The sequence below is a fragment of the Chenopodium quinoa genome, unplaced genomic scaffold (genome assembly GCF_001683475.1).
Source record: "Chenopodium quinoa cultivar QQ74 unplaced genomic scaffold, ASM168347v1, whole genome shotgun sequence".
Taxonomy (NCBI): domain Eukaryota; kingdom Viridiplantae; phylum Streptophyta; class Magnoliopsida; order Caryophyllales; family Amaranthaceae; genus Chenopodium; species Chenopodium quinoa.
Window position 1 is genome coordinate 6940141 of NW_018745410.1, and position 13045 is coordinate 6953185.

Genomic DNA, 13045 nt, shown 5'->3' on the forward strand with positions numbered 1-13045 from the left:
GTTTGGGGTAATGCTTGAAATATTCCCTACAAGCACCTACCATAGAAAGCAAGGTAACCTTCATCGTCGCCTTGCTTAAGCATTTCTAGTTCACGTAGAGTTGATTTGTACTCTACGTTACTCTCATATTGGGTAATGGAAGCTGAGACTACATCTTCCAATGTTGCTTTTAATTCTAGATCTAGCCCATAGTACCACTCCATCTCAATTGGGTCTAGATATAAAGGGAAAGTCAAAGCATAAAGCTTAGGATCAACTCTCTTTAAAGCCATAGTGCTAGTAAAACACATTAAATGGTTTTGTGGATTATTGGTCACCTTGAATATTGGCAAGTCCGTAGCTACGAACTTTTTTGGTAAAGTGAATCCTATAGGAGGAGCAAACTTTTCTATGTCAAAGTACTTGTTTTCCATTGTACAACGAAAAACAAGCTTCTTAAATGACTTTTACTAGATGGATAGTTGTTCCATCTTTTGTAGCAAGGCTAAAGCTTTGGCATTTTCTTTTCAGCTTTTTAAAGTTTCTTAATTCTTCTCTCCTCGGCCTCTTGAGCCTTTTCTTCTCTCAAGCGAGAAATCTCTTCTTGAAGTTGCTCTATGGATGACATTGTTATTGGACTAGAACTTGTTGTAGAGGGTAGGTTGTTTAAAAAGGGGTGGGTTGTTTGGTGATAAACGTAGAATGCGAGCGCCTGGGGGACTTTATTCCCAAGCTTGAAAACCGGCCCTAAAAGAAGTACGAAAGGATAAGTAAATCAATACGGTTGTTTAGGAGAAAAAAGAAGAGGATTTTTTCATGTTACCCTTCGAATATGACTCAAAATTACGAAGAGAAAAATTCGTAATTGGGATCCTAAACAAAACTAAAAAAAAATCTATCGTAACACGTTATACATAGTCATGTAATCATATAAACATACAATACGCCAAGATACACATAATGTCATTCTAAGGTCTTAAGCTTGGGTGTCCGAAAATGCCATATCTTAAGGAATGACACACAAATCAATCACTCAACGTGTTGACCCATGACATTTCCCTCCCAACATTTTGTTGGCAATATCAGTGGGATGATTGCTATTGATTTTGGGATAAAAGCCTAGTGTCGGCAGCCCCTAATCAGTGAGATAATCCCCATAGGTTAAAGTGTGCTATGATTATGCATGATGTTATCTTGCTGGTTTGATTTTTTACTTTTGTGAAAAAAGGAAGATATTATGCATTCGAGTCTTGCTCTCTAAATAGATATTATCTAAGTTCACTCTTGTAACAATCTATAGGCAACCTAGTGTTGGAAACCTTGAACCATAACTACGAACTAATCTTGTAACCTCTAAGTCCAAAGTGAAGTCACCACTATATGGAGGGTGTTCCCATCGTAGGACGTTACACTTGGTAGGGTGTATTAGGATTTTAATTCCTGGCTGGTTCGGAGACCTTGAATTAGAAATGATACTCTAATCACGGTTTTTTGTAAGTCGGTACCCTCCACGCAAAATGACGGAAATTTTTTTGCTTTTTTTTTTATTTTCGAGTCGCACAATCACAGTATAATGCACACACGAGTCATGTACGTTGAGTTATGTCACCTCAAATTGAGTCTAACACATGTTTCAAAACAAAATTAAGTCACACAAGAGTCACACATGTGTGAAAACAATTTGAGTCAACCTCAAGTTAGTCAATCACCTAAGGTCAACCCTAAGGAAAACACAAGCAAAGTCTTTTGCAATCTTTTGATTTTTAAAAGATACAACCATATAGCAAAGCTCCTGTTTGTAGCCAACCAAACGATCTCAACAAACATTCAAGTATCAATGCTCTTTTGTTCATAGACACGTGAACATATCAAAAAGCTCTTTTGCTCAGAGACGCGTGGGCATATCATTCATAGCTCTTTGTTTAGAGTCGGGTGGAAATTTCTTTCAAGCTTTTTTGCTTAGAGAGGCGTGGCCATCCTATTTAAGCTCTTTTGTTCAGAGACGCGTGGACATATCAGAAAACTCTTTTACTTAGAGACGTGTGGAAGTATAATTCAAATCTCTTTGTTTAGAGATGCGTGTACATTTCTTTATTTTAAGCTCTTTTGCTCAGTGACGCGTGGGCGTCCTATTAAATCAATTTTGTTCAGAGACGCGTGGACATTTCCTCTAAAAGCTCCATTGTTAAGTGACGAGTGAAAATCCCTCTAAAAGCTCCATTGTTCAAAGATGAGTGAACATACCTCAAAAAGAAGCTCCATTGTTTAGAGACGAGTGAACATTCCTCAAAAAGAAGCTCTTTTGTTTAGAGACGAGTGAACATCAACGGTGACGAAGCACGACCACAACATCAACAACGGCTAGATGGCGTTCCGTAGCTTGTGTAAGGTTGTCACAACAATAATGCAACAACAAAAATTGGTTACTCCAGAGACGTGTGCTCGACGGTGCAAGATACGCGTTTCTTAAATCTTTTATTTGTTTAACTAACGTTAGTTTGCAGGTATCGGCGTTACAAGAATGATTTAGGATGGTAGAACGTTCAGAATTATTCTCCGTCCCTATCGCTACTTTGACTTTTGTTTTCGAAACTTGCGTTTCTCCAAACTAAGTCAAAGTGGGGGCTTCTGTAGAAACCCAAATGTGTCTCCCCAAAAACAAACCTAGTGATGAATACCTTTCACATTATTGAATATCGAACGATGTGAAAATGTGATCTAGTGATGAAAATGTTTTTATTAAAATATTTCTCTTTCTGTTTTCAAATATATTTCTTTTCTTACTCTATTTATGAAAATATCCATTCCTATTTGGTTTGATCCATGATAAGGGTCCAATAATAGTGTAGTTGGATTGGCTTTAAGAAGATCTTTCCAACGATATATTATTAGCCCAATTCTAATGAATAATGAGGATGTTATGGAATAAATTAAATTTGGCCCAATGATTTTACATGTGGCGTAATGATATGGCCCATTAATTATTATTCCTAAATTAATTAGGATTGATTTTAATCTTCTAGGAATACCTAGAAGGTTCTTTTTAATTCTAATAAGATTAAGATTAATAATTATATTTTTTAAAGATTTTTTATTTTGAATTAAATATGTTATTTGTCGCAAATATGATTTTAATCTGCTTAACGCGGAATTACCTGTTTAACCATTTTAAAAAGATGATTCCGCGAACAAAGCGCGTTGTATTATTGATACAGCGCGAGACGACAAAGTTGTTGCCTAGCGTTAACAGCTTTTTCCTGGCGCTGACAATTGTCGCCTAGCACTGCCTTTGTCGTCTGGCGCTGAATACGACAGAAGGTATTTTTTTCCGAATATGACTTTCTTTGATCTCGTGCTATTTTTTCTATAAATAGGGGTCGTATCTCCCCATTTTTAATCATTCATCAACGATCATCTCTCTTTTTCTCTCTAAAAGCTAGAAGCTTTGTCTCTCTTTATTTTTTTTCTAAACCTTCCCTCTTTCGAAATTCCTCATACATTAGTTCTAGACACACCTAGCCAAGTTCGAAGTTGCCTTCACCCTAGACGTTAAAGGTTTGATATATTTCAGGGTTTGGTCCCAAATCCTGTTTCAATTCTTTGATTATATATATTATTTGGTTTATTATTTTCCTTGAACTTACTAACGTGTGTATTTTGTTATTAGAAAGAGGTACGAGGCATCGAAGGAAGTAATTTAGCTCACAAGGGGTCTCAGTGGACAAGGAACTTCTTCGGCAGAAGTTCAGTGCCAATGAGATCCCTAAATTAAAGCCAACTAACAATCCTTAGTTTCACTTAAGAGAATTTTAGAATATAATGAACATTAAGGGGATTGATAGGAAGAATTTTCATTCTTTGTTCTCACTATCTTTAGAAATCGTTTGTCAACAATGGTTCTTTTCTCTTGAAAAAGAAAAAAACCTCTTCTTGGGATTCCATAATAAGCGCTTTCATAGATAGATATAAGTACAACATTCAAGATGAAACAGACCATAGACAACTTGAGATGCTAATAAATCAAAAAGAAAACAAAGGGTTCACTTGTTTCTACAACAAATGGAGGGAAACTTCTGCTAATATGGTAAAGGTTCCTACTAAAAAAGAGTTTGTAAGGATGATCATCAAGAATCTTCAAGAAAAATACGCAAAGCACTTAAAATACCAACACAACTTGAATACTTTCAAGGTTGTCTAGAATATAGACATTAAAGACGATCTTTTGGAAGATAATAATGTGAAAGGAAAGAATAATGACCATCCTTTTTCTTCTTCCCGCATTAATGAAGTGCATGCTACAAACACCTCTAAACTAACAACAAATCCAAAGGTCGAAAAGAGTGTTCACTCCACTTGGTATGAGTTATGAGGCAGCTTTCAAAAAGCTACATCACAAAGGACTAGTCATGCCCATAGGACCCATGAAAGACCTGATTCTAGAATCTAGGCCACCTAAGTGGGATCCTAATAAACACTTCAAGTATCACCAAGGAAAGGGTCACGACACTAAGGAGTGTAGGAAACTCAAAGAAGCTATTCAACACTTGATCGATGAAAATAAAACTTCCGAGATTCTAGCCATCACAGAAGATCAAACATCCTCATGACACCTGTAGGTGAGCCCATGATAAAGATATCCTTCACTCCTATCACACCTGTAGGTGAGCCCATGATCGAGATATCTTATATAACCTCTATTGATGAAGTGGCCATGATTAAGGAGGATGAAAGAATCTTCTTAGATAATACTGGAAAATTTGTGAAGTCTAAAAGAAGACGTTTGAAAACTGCAAGATTTCATTGACTTGGTCTTTAATGTGGTAGAAAGACTAGCAAATCGGATGATGGTTATCAAACAAAATTCTCACAAAGGATTTAATGAAGAACTCAATGCTTCTAAGCCACGGGCAAAATGGACCATTGAATAATACTCACCAATAGAATTGACTTATGATGAAACTTTTGACTATCTTCATGATCAAGGTCTAATTTATCCCGTTGTCCTCAGTCAAGATCCACCACCTGAGAAGCGATATCTCAATTGGGATCCGAACTCTTATTGCAAATATCATAGAGGACGTGGTCACACCATCGAAAGGTGTTTTTCCCTCAAGGATCTCATTGATTCAAATCACCTTCATGTTCCTATGAGAAATAAGAAGGCCAAGAATAGTAACAATAATAACAGTGGCTGGAAAGAAAAAAGAAAAACGACAATCCTTCTTCTTCCAAAACTACCCACTCAAACAACATTAGCACGTTTAACTTAGATGAGGTCTTTGCCATTGTGGACACCTACTTTTGGCCTCCTGTACCGACATGAAGTGCAATGGCGATAAATGAAACCATCTTCGTGTTGGATCGAAGTGAAGAATGCTTATGGGTAACTGGTTAAAACCACAAAACACAAAAGGCTAGCCCAAACCAAGAAACAAAGCCAAATAGAGTCCAATTAATTAAATCTGATCATAATTAGGCTTAAGCCCGTACTTAAAGCCCAATAATGACTAATTTAGGTCAAAATAATCGTTGCCGCAGAATATAACGCGCGCTTCTCAAGGTGTCACACTGGGCAGGCGCGCGCAACTAATCAAGTGCCAAAATTGCCAAAATTGTGCTCATTAAAGATTGGGAATTTCAAAAAATTGGAAAATCGAATCTTGCAATAAAGCCGCACGCAAGTCAATTAGTTGCGCTGCCTATAGCAGCGCAACTCAATCACTTGCACTGGGTGGCCGGGAGCAACTAATCCAGTTACGCGCGACACCTGCTGCGGCAGAATGTTTAAAACCCTAAACCTACTTATTCCTATAACTAGAGGCTTAATTCGAGGCTTAAACAAACAGAAATTAACCATAAACTCTGGCGAAAAACTTGTGAACTAGTGGTACCTAACCCCTCTTGTCCTAAACACTCACCCCTTTTGATATTTTGTTAATACGGTCGAGGTTCCCAAACAAGAAGGAGTCCATAAGTATTCTAACGGAGATCTAGCAAAGAGAAGTGGTAAATTCCCGAGCACTTAGATAAATCATATTTTATTTTCTTGTTTAAAGGACTTTAATTAATTAATTAGTGTTGCTCGATCACTTTAAAAGGTTTAGTTAATCAATTCTACATAGTACCTTGCATTAAATTAGATTAGAATTCAATAATTAACTATTGATAGATCATTTAAGCCAAGGCGAATATTGTTTATTTCTTGTCATATTTGCAATGTAATTCGTTCATGAATTAATGTGTGTGAATAAAATCAACTTACTTAGTTTTAGGTATCGCGTTGCATATATTGTTTGGTGAAGAAATTGTGAAAAAGGAAGAGCTGGTAGAGGCCGTAATGGGGCTAGAATAACGATTCCTCCCTAAAAGGAACGTTATTTTAGTACCCTCACTCCCGAACTCGTTTGTTGTTTATGTAGACCGATTTGGGCATGGGTAAACTTACGATTCATGCTAATTATTCCATGAACTCCACATGGAAGAAAGGCATGAACGAGGTTTATGAGTTTTCCAAAAACTCATTGGCGACTCCTACTTGTTTCTTATAAAAAAGCGTGATGATAGAATCAATTCTAATTCAAGGTCACCCAAACAGTCAAGAATTCAAATCCTACTACACCTTAACAAGTGTAAAGTCCTAGGCTTTTAAATGGTCATAGGAATCCAAGGAAGGACCCCCTTATGATATGATCTCCTTCCTTACAGTGGCGACTCCACTGGAGACTTAGAGGTTAGATGATTAGTTCTTAGTTATGGTCCAAGGTTTCCAACACTAGGTTTCCTATGGGTTGTAACGATATTTAACCTGGATAATCTCTACTTAGAGAGCGAGACTTGAACGCATAATATCTTCCTTTTGCATAAATGTAAAAACCAAACAAGCAACATTGCATCATGCATAATAATAGCACACTTCAACCTTTGGGGTTTAGCTCATTAATTAGGGGTTGCCAACACTAGGCTTCTATCCCAAAATCAATAACAATCATCCCACCCATATCGCCAACAAAATGTTGGGAGAGCGATGTCTTGAGTCAACACGTTGAGTTATTGATTTGTTCGTCGTTTCTTAAGATATGGTACCTTTGGACACCCAAGCTTTTTTATCTTAGAATGTAATTGCGTGAATCTTGGCTTATGACATGCTTTGTGTGATTATATGACTATGTGCAACGTGTTAAGATAGACGTTTTTTTTCTTTTTAGTTTGGTCTCGGTTCCTGATTACGAAGTTGTCCCTTTGTAATTTTGAGTCGTATTCGAAGGGTAACAAAAAAAATAAAGAAAACGATGACAAAAAAAAATGAGCAGGTGGTGCAAGTGATTCTGATGCGCGCGCTAGCCGCGCACAGCCTAATCACTTTGCACGCGCCCACTGTTACAAGTCGATTTGATTTCTCAAAAAACAAATTGAGTTGTTCAAATAATATCTTCATTGGAGAATTGTTTAAGGGTGATGTTATCTGTTCGAATATATCTTACTTTTTTTTTTTTTTTTCTTTCTTCTAAACAAGCATTTCGATTTACTTATCCTTTCGTACTTCCTTTAGGTCCGGTTTTCAAGCTTGGGAACGAAGACTCCCGGGCGATCGTATTCTATGTTTACCATCGAGCAATCCACCCTTTTTTAAACCACCTTTCCTCGACAACTAGCCCTAGTCCAACAACAATGTCAACCATCGAGCAACTCCAAGAAGAGATTGCTCGCTTGAGAGAAGAAAAGGCTCAAGAGGCCGAGGAAACAACAATTAAGAAACATGAAAAAGATGAAAAGAAAAATGCCAAGGCTCTAGCCTTGCAAAAAAAGATGGAACAATTATCCGTCAAAGAAAAGTCATTGGAGAAGCTTGTTCTTCGTTCTACCATGGGGAACAAGTACTTCAACATAGAAAAGTTTGCTCCTCCCCCAGGACTTGCTTTACCGGAAAAGTTCGTAGGTATGGACTTGCCAAATTTAAGGAGACCAATAATCCATAAAACCACTTAATGCGTTTTACTGGAACCATGGCATTAAAGGGAGTTGATCCTAAGCTTATGTTTTGACTTTCCCTTTATCTCTAGACCCAACCGCGAGAGAGTGGTACTATGGGTTAGATCCGAAATTCAAAGCGATATGGGAAGATGTAGTTTCGGCTTTCATTACCCAATATGAGAGTAACGTATTGTAAAAATGGACTCTACGTCAACTTCAAATGCTTAAGAAAGGCGGCGATGAAAGTTTCCTTGCTTTCTATGGTAGATTGCGAGAAAAGGCGGCTTACCTTGCCCAAAGGCCACCTGAACTCGATTCGGTACAAAAGTTCATTGACAATTGCCATGAAAAGTACAAAAAGCATCTACGTTACCTTGGTTTAGACACTTTTCAAAAGGTCCATTCTGTGGCTACTAGGATTGAAGATGATCTTGCTAAAGAAAAAGCAAACAAACCTTATCATCATCAACCTAGAAATAACTACAAAAAGGGGAATGATAATACTTTATCCTCTATTGATGTATTTGCGACTTCCATGCAATATAATAACAGTAATGATCCACGTAAAATATGGACAAAAGAAAGAAAATTTACACCATTTCTTGTAAACTATAAAGAATTATTAGAAAAATTGAGCGAAAAAAGCTTACTTGCACCAATACGGCCAGCAACACCCACTCCACCAGAAAAAAGATTTGCTAATTGGGATGGTAATGCTTATAGTTCTTATCATAGAGGCTTTGGGCACGATACTGAATGTTGCTACGTCTTAAAACACAAAATACAAGATTTAGTAGACGATGGGAGAATTCCAACGCCAAAACCTAACAATAATGCATCCCCATTAGGGGTGTTTTATATTGATGAGGACCATGTGGGAAGTGATATGTTCAATCCTTTGGACTATATCACACCTATAGGAGAACCTCCACCCACAATACTCATAGGGGCAACTAATGAAGTATGTCGACAATGGGACGACGACTTTTGAAGACTTTTATGTCTCTAAGTATGCCGCCGTCCCATCTTCATCTTGTTTACAAAATGAGACAATTGGAGCGCTTGATTGGGGTCATTTATTGGGGAAGTCACAAGACTTATAAAATATCTCTTTGGATGAACAATGTCATCAAGCACAACTCATGGAACATCTTGAAATGGAGGCACCTTCAAAGCCTCTAGAACAAATTTGGTTCATGCCCTAAAACTAACCCAAATGAGATAGACCATCTAACTCGTTCTGGGCGAGTATACCAAGCACCACAAAATAGATCCTTGACCACACAAAATCAAACTCAAGGTCAAGTACAAAATCCAATACCACCTCCACTAGAGGTGGAAGATCCATTGGTTAAAAAACTTTGCCAATCCAAGGAAAATGTTAGCATTTAGGAACTCCTAAGTACTTCTAAAGAACATATGTACTCTCTTATGAACGCTTTTAATGGCTTTGTCTGTAAGCACAGACACAAACCCTCAAGATATCATTAGCTTGCTTACTAACGAGAAATCCAACAAATAAATCATTTTCACTAATGATGATTTGCCTTCAAAAGACACTACCAAAAATAATGCATTATACTTAACTGTGGGGTGCAAGGGATACAATATCCCTCTTACTTTAGTAGACAATGGGTCGGCTGTAAATGTGTGCCCATTACGAAAAGCAAAATATCTTGGCCTTAATCAAGAAAAAGATTTTCATTCAACAACACAAAGCCTTAGGGCCTACGACAACTCGAGAAGATCGGTGTGTGGAACTGTTAAGCTACCAGTCACCACAGGCCCAATTCAAAAGATGGTTGAATTCCACGTTATGGACATTAAACCTTTATTCAACCTTTTACTTGGACGTCCTTGGATACATGAGCTTGGTGCAATACCATCCTTACTTCATTAAATGATTAGGTTGAACTATCAAGGGATTCCTATGACTATATCTGCTTCTCCACTCAAAAAATAGCTATAAATGACAAATCACTTTTGGAAATAAACCATAATAAGGATGAAGAGGACATGTGGGGATTTGTCATCGAGCCAATCTACACAATTGAAATGGAAGAGAGCCTTGAAGAATCATTCAAGCTTTATCCATACTCCACTCGGATAGTAAACAACATCTTGTTTAAGAATAGTTACTTTCCTGGGATGCCTTTGGAAATAGGAATGGGGAAATCTCTTTTACTCCCTATCCCAAAGAAAAGTCTCTCCTTTGGATTGGGATTCAAACCAACCAAAGAAGAACTAGAGTCTCATGATGCTAAAAGCAAAGCACGTAGAGACAACAATAAAAAAAAAGGGATAATCACTTTGCTCCAATCTTACCAACAAACCCTCAATGGAAAATTCATTTGAGAGGGAGAAAATTACCCTTGCTATGACTTTCCGAAACCACTAGTTCTTGAAAGAATCAAGAATCCTGGATTTGTGATATTTCACGATTGCTACTTCTTCAATGACGATCTTAAAATTGTTTAATCAAAAACCCAACTCCAGGGTGCTATGATGGGCAAGCATTCAACTTGTTATTTGGACTAGAGCAAAATCATATCGCTACAATGACTAATCAAAATCCTATTTAATATGAAGATGTCGACCCAACCTCATTGATTACCCCTTCTAAAGAAACCTTTGAGCATGGATGGAAGAAGTCTTTGAAATGGACCAATCACAAAGGCGATAAGCTGGAAACACTACCACAAAAACAAGATTACAGATCACAAAATATAAAACGGTTATCAAAGATAGGCGTTCATCAGAAGAATATAGAACGCATTTGTGCTAGAGGCGTTTTATAAGTTATTAAATATAGAACGGTTAGAATAGTTAACCGTTCTCTATTTTTTTTACTCAAATAATTAAAAAAAAATAATTATTTATTTTAGATGATACAAATGGTCATCTTGACAACCATTTTGTATTTCTTTTTAATTCTATATTTAAAAAATAAAAAAAATAAAAAATAATAAAAAAATTGGAGGGATATTTATGTGGACCATTGGGAATTTGGGATATTTAGAATTACCCTAATTATTTAAAGGCTGCTTAACATAATTGAAATGCTTTTATATTGCACTATCACTATTCACTAGAGTATCAAACTATCAACTGCTTACAGCTTCAAAAAAACCGATGAAAAGTGAAACATCCTGTTGCTCAATTCACCAATAACTGCTTCATCGCCCTACCGCCCCACCGCCCCACCGCCCCACCGTCATTCCGTCGTCCCACCGGCCAAACTACTGAACGTCTACTTCACCGCTCCGCTACACCACCACTACACTTTCCAGGTAATTCGTTCAAATATTTCTTGATTCGGATGAGTTTGTCAATCTAATTGTATTAATCAATCGAATTTTTCAATTCAGCTGTAGTGAATTCATATTTTTCATCCATTACAGTAATTTCGATCGAATTTTTGGTGGATTAAAAAAATTCACAATTTTAGTTTTTGGGAAATAATTCAATCAATTCTTAAAAACGCAAATAATTCAATAAAATTGCAGTTTTTTCAATCAAACTACACTTCATTTATTCGAATTACAAGAAATTTCAATATTAATCAATATTATTTTCGCCAAATTATTCTTACCTAGGTCAAATATAGAACCCTAATTAGATAAAGAAAGAGGGGTAGGGGAAATTGATTACCACTAGATTATTATGTTCTAATAATTTCAAATACTTTAATTTGCAAATTATTTTAGAAAAGTTGATTTGCTTTGCTTTTCTTTCATAAAAGGGTTGGTTATGAGATGCTGTGATTGAAATTCAGTGATGATTTAATCTAATTCTATTGATGTATAAGAGTAGTCATGGTGTTTGTGGTATAAGTGTATCTGGCAAGTACTCCCACAATACGACACAAAGTGACAAGCAGAGCACTTCTTGAATTTGACAGAAGAAAAACAGAGTTTACATCTAGAGGAACCGGACAAGTCTTTTAGGACAGTAACATAAGGTTGTTGACTTATGACAATCTCGCCTGCAGGAGGCGCATGGTGAAGAGAATTAGGTAAAGAACCTTAATTGATAATCCCATATTGCCACTAGTGACAACACATCCCACCCTTTGTTATCCGTTGATCATGAAAAATAACAGGTGATTGGAATTTTGTTTGCATACCAAATTAAGATTATGTCTTTAAAAGAGAAAGAATTGGAACAAAACATGAATTTTGTGAGTACTTAGTGACACCAAAGATGAATCATCAAAAGCTAAGTAATAGTAAAATGAGTAAGAATGTTTGGGTAATTTTGACAAACACCTTACCTGCATTCCCAGCTAAGAGTATGAAAGGGAAGTGGAGACAGTTTGGGGTTTGTTGCAGCAGTTTGAGTAAATAATAGGTAAAATTAAACCCAATAATCTGATTTCCTGACAATTAACAGGCACTTTTGCTAAGTCATCCAAAGAAAGACATGGTGACGTTGCAGAATAACACCCATTTATAAAGTACTCCGTATGTATCATCATATGCTTGGCCAAATTACAAAAATGCCGGTATGAAAATTTTTGTTTCCCTTTCGTATAATCTTGCTGTTCAGGTTGTTTAGAAAAAAATGTGAATGTTCCTGTTGGATTCTATAGCTAGTTTGCTTAATGATTTTGTACTGGATCATTTGATACCAATGGAGTTGGCCTTAAAGATTGTTAGCAAATTCCGAGCCAAAGAGAGATTTGTTGTCTAAGTTGTCATCCATATGTCAATTTTAGATCAATATGGTATTGGTATATCTAAGCATTATTTTTTTAAATCAATATTAACTAGAAAGGTGTTTTGATATTAAACTCAGGTATTTATTTGTATAGAACAAATTTTGTATGGATGATTCAACTTAATTGTGGTTGGATGTTTTAAATTCTATATATATGAAGTATATTTTGATGGCTTTCGTCGTATCTGGAAATAATTTTGTTAATTTTATTATACAGAAATTTATATTGCACGTATACAGGATCATGGATTTATTTTTACATAGGAAATGTGAAAATTTTCTTATAGGATAAATGTACAAGATAAAAAACAGGAATACAACAAATACAGGTCTAAAATGAAATACAAAAATAATACAGATTATTAAAATACAGGAA

At 36.3% G+C, this 13045-nt stretch overlaps 1 long non-coding RNA gene across 2 annotated transcripts; it reads left to right on the plus strand.

Moving 5' to 3' along the window:
* Window positions 1-10819: 10819 nt before the first annotated feature.
* Window positions 10820-12742, plus strand: LOC110713216. Of its 2 annotated transcripts, none has more exons than XR_002509810.1 (2): window positions 10820-11965; window positions 12343-12742. It is a non-coding gene; the product is annotated as an uncharacterized LOC110713216 (long non-coding RNA). The 2 variants fall into 2 exon arrangements; XR_002509811.1 differs by having other exon boundaries at window positions 10830-11240.
* Window positions 12743-13045: the final 303 nt, after the last annotated feature.